The 4,737-nt window shown below is 41.1% G+C and overlaps 1 long non-coding RNA gene across 1 annotated transcript; it reads right to left on the minus strand.

The window, feature by feature from the left end:
• Positions 1–2,508: 2,508 nt before the first annotated feature.
• Positions 2,509–2,997, minus strand: LOC119352045. Its single transcript, XR_005170107.1, has 2 exons — positions 2,953–2,997; positions 2,509–2,600 (listed from the first exon to the last, which is right to left on the minus strand). It is a non-coding gene; the product is annotated as an uncharacterized LOC119352045 (long non-coding RNA).
• Between the last annotated feature and the right edge of the window lie 1,740 nt (positions 2,998–4,737).

Below are 4,737 nucleotides of genomic sequence, written 5' to 3' on the forward strand. Positions count from 1 at the left end.
GGAAAATGATGCTTACCCAGGTGGAATCCATGAATTATCAGCCTCTGATTCGACCCAATCATCTCCACAGGCGATGGGACGGACGGGGTGCCCTCCCGACATCGCTTCCTAATCCTATATGGGGAGAGAGGGTAGATGCGGCGGAGGCGGCACGACTGTGGCGGAGGCGGCGAGAGTGCCGTGGAGGCGGCAGAGGCGGCACGACGGCGGCGGAGGGGGCGATGCGGAAGCGACTGGATCTGATTCAGGTTATAGTGAGTGTCAGTTTCGCGGCCCCACTGCTTACCACGTAACGGTCAAAATGTAGACTCCGCCCTACGCGGCCCCACTAGTCAGAGTTAACGGTCAAGCCATTGACCCGACGACAACGTCCGCTGTGACCAGTTCTGAGGGTTTCGGGCAAGGCAGTGGGGAAAAGTGAGCAAATGTTAAGAGCGTGGGGATGAATGAGTAGAACTAACGAACCAGGGGCACAGAAATAAAAATCCCTAAATAAAAATATTTGAATGCTAGAATGAAATGTGATCCTAAGTTTGCTACTTCGCCTATTTTTATTGATGATAAGGATTATGAATTCTCTGTCGACCCATAGTTAATTACTTTGGTTGAATCTGATCCTTTCCATGGTTATGAAACTGAAACTGTTGTGGCACACCTTACTAAGTTGAATGATATAGCTACCCTTTTTACTCATGATGAGAAATCATATTATTACTTTATTCTCAAATTATTTCTTTTCTCATTAAAGGGTGATGCTAAAGCATGGTACAATACTCTTGCTCCTGATTGTGTGCGTAGTCCCCAGGAAATGATTTACTACTTCTCTGAAAAATATTTTCCTGCTCATAAGAAACAAGCTGCCTTATAGGAAATATTTAACTTTGTGGAAACTAATGAAGAGAGTCTCCCACAAGCTTTGGGGAGGCTTTGCCAGTTACTTAATGCTTTGCCTGATCATCCTCTTAAGAAAAATGAAATACTTGATATCTTCTATAATGGACTAACCGATGCTTTTAGGGACTTCCTAGATAGTTGTGCTGCTTGTGTTTTCAGGGAACAAACTATTGGACAAGATGAAGAATTATTGAATAACATATTGAAAAATTATGATGATTGGAGTATTCCTGAACCACCGGCTCAACCCACTCCGAAGAAGAGGGGTATATTATATCTCAGTCCTGAAGATATGCAAGAGGCAAAGAAATCTATGAAGAAAAAGGTATTAAAGCTGAGGACGTTAAAAATTTACCTCCTATTGAAGAAATGCATGGGCTTAATACACCACCACTGCCTAAGGTGGTAGAGGTAAATTCTCTTATGAAGTTTAATGAAAATGATAATCCTCACAATATGCATCCTAGTCAATGTCGTTGTGAGTTTGAAAACTATATTAGAAAACAAGATCACTTCATTGCAAATGTTATGAAACAATTGAAATATAATTCTGATATGATTGCGCGCTTGAGCGACTTTTATTTAGAATATCAAATTATGTTAGAGGTGTTGGAAAACATGCTTCTTTGGTTCAAACTCAACTAGAAGAAGTTGCTAACACTACTAGGGAAAACCTTATACACAGAACTTTAGCTGTAGCGCATGTTTAAAAAGCACACTGGTGCTAAGTAGAAGTAGCGCGTTGGTGTAAACGGCGCTACAGATACAATTTTAGCAGTAGCGCGCCTGAAGATAAAAGCGCTACTACTAAAATTCCCATGACTTAGCCGATAGGCTACACATAGTAGTAGCGACGTAGAACCGCGCTACCGCCACTACAAGAAATATGTCAACTTATGACCACCACTATTGGTCACTGAAAGGTCACAAATTTCCATTTATGACCTTTTTGTGACAAAAAACATAAGGTCAAAAGCTGGGCGTCGTAAACTGACTATAGCGACCTTTCTTCTGGAATGGTCGCAAATGTTTATGACCAAAATAAGTCCACTGTGGCATTTTGGTCACTAGCAACCTCCCCAGGCCACGTAGGCATCCAGCGTGGCAAGCTGATGTGGCACAAGATTCAGCCCGGTCCAATTCGGTTTTCTACATGGGCCTAGCCCAAGAATTCGGCCTTTCTATATTTTTTTCATGTGAATTTTTTGTCAGCTTCATGGACCAAGCCCAACATTGCAGCCTTTTTATTTTTGGCCCATGGCCTTTTTGTCTCAACAGTTTCATTTTTTTCTTTTTTTATAAATTGGGTTCACTAGTCAGGTGGGTCCCCATTGTCAAGTTCTAGTACTGGGTCCTAGCCATCAGGGCAATATTCTTCATTTTTTTATTTCACGCAAATAAATACCTGGTATTTAAATTGGCACACAGAAAACACACGAAATACTTCAAATATTATCAACCATCAAAGTGCTACATCATATAACACACATACAAATGTGATCAGCATCAAGTTTACAATCAAATAACAAGCTCCACAAGTGTACAATCACATGAGCCAGGTTCTGCTACATCATACACACATACAAATAGGAGCAGCATAAAGGGCTTCATTAATGCAAAACTTGACACTTGACAGCAATGTTAGAACTATGCTTCCTCCGACTTCTTTGTCCTGATGCTCACGAAGAAACATGAAAGCCCAGCATCTGCATGTTACAGAACAAAATGTTTAGGAACAAAATAGAATTAAATCTAACAGCATATTTAACAATAAATAACAGAATAATGAAGTTAACGAGACATTTTAAAATCTACTTGACAGTTGACAGCAATGTTTGCATTGGACACATCCAAAACTAAAATTATACATAAATGCCTAAATTCCAATCCCAATGCCTCAGTTTAGTAAACACTAAGCATGGTACATAGTAAAGATTGGACACAACCAAAACTGAAATCATTTACTCTATCAAGCAACAATGATGCAACACACAAGAAAAGAGAGATGCACAACGGAGCAGCATCATATATCACACAATATGGACACTGCCAGCTCACCGAAGAACTTGTGGTCGCCGCCGTACACAGCCACCATAACGCGGGTCACCTCGTTGATCTTGTCCTGGAAGTTCTCTAACTCCAGGTTGTTCCACTACAGCTCGGTATTTTCTCAACCGTATGTGTACATGCATCATGTCATACATAAAATATTCTAGTCAATATTCTCAGCTAACTTTGATGTAATGAAAATAATTACTTAAGGACTTGGGGTAAAAATTGATATTAGACATCAAAATTAGCAGCGCTCATTTCAACCATGTTCAGACTAACTTGAGGTAAATTAGCAGTAATGATATTAGTTACAAGCTAGGTGTGTAACTGCTGTCAACACCACCACCACCACAGACACGCAAGATAAGAATCAACACCACCATGATTTTGATATCAGCCACTCCATATCACCAGAGCGTCACAGGGGCACATATGTAAAGCAAGTACACGTGGGCAGCTACTGACAGACCCTAGAACCACATGAATTTATCACCAGAGAGCTCCAGTAGGAGTTGATGCTTGGTTACAGCATCTAGCAGCAACTAGTACAGCCCCACGTCCAACCCAAATCATGGCCAAGGCCATGCAGGAGCTACATCAGAGAAGAAGGAATGGGGAGGAGCTCACTAGAGGGACATTGTAGCCGTAGCAGAGGCTCAGCCACACCACGGCTGTGGTGTGACCATCACCACATCTAGGAGAGGGTCTGGAAGCCGCTGAAGCACCACCGCGGTGACCAGGGCAAGCGTCGGGCACAGTGGCTCCACCCCAGGGACATCACCGCATGGACATCACTGGCCTCGCCCTGTTTCAAGAAATGTTCAGAACAACTTTGTCAGACTCGATCAATTCTGAAGAAACCAACTTCGTCGTCAGACACATACATACATACAGGAAGCAAAAGAAGAAGAAACAGAGCTCTACATAATGTTTATATCAAATGAGCAAGACACAGGAAGCAAGACACAGAAGAATTTCAGCTTTACATAATGTTTACAAGAACAGGACACCAATAGAGGATTTAACTTGTCCTCAACACTGTTAACAAGGTACTGAAAGTAGCTATGTGCATCAGCCACACCAAGTCTTATCATGAATTGGTTGCTTTCACGGTGCAGAGCCTGGAGGAGCGGTAGCAAATGAAGCACTATAAATAGCCAGTACATGTGTATCTACTACAAAGTAATCAAACCACTACACAAGACATAGCAAGCACCGATTCCTATATCACCAAGACAGAAACATAAACCACAGTAGTTAAATGGAGATATATGAGCTCAAGCAGTGCATAATTCTAGGATAGCATCTCCCATGCCTATATGCATAACACCGACAAAACAGCAGCAGCACAAATAGTAGTATAGAAACTTAAAATAGTAACATCCCCTCCATAGTAGTAACCAGGGAATTAATTGACAGTTGGTAGAGGAAAACAAAATCACAAACACTACTGGTAGTAGCACGTGCATCAGTTTTTGACTGTATAGAAGATTACTTATATTGAAATAACACAGACAAAGAACAAAGATTACTTTGTTGTAACTCATGAGCTCTCTGTCATGTTATGACAGGTGAAATGTGACATCACAATACCACCAAACTATTCAGCAATAAGAGCATACACCTACAGCAAAGCAGAGCAGAATTCATTTCTAATCTGCATGACTGAAACTGCTCCTATTTTTGGTTTTAATATGTATACAACACGGAGCATATGATATAATATGGTTTCACTATAATCTTTTTAGTGCAATTGTTACTGGTTTTCAATTATCACGAGACTACTGAAAC

The sequence above is a fragment of the Triticum dicoccoides genome, chromosome 2A, assembly GCF_002162155.2.
Source record: "Triticum dicoccoides isolate Atlit2015 ecotype Zavitan chromosome 2A, WEW_v2.0, whole genome shotgun sequence".
NCBI classification, from domain to species: domain Eukaryota; kingdom Viridiplantae; phylum Streptophyta; class Magnoliopsida; order Poales; family Poaceae; genus Triticum; species Triticum dicoccoides.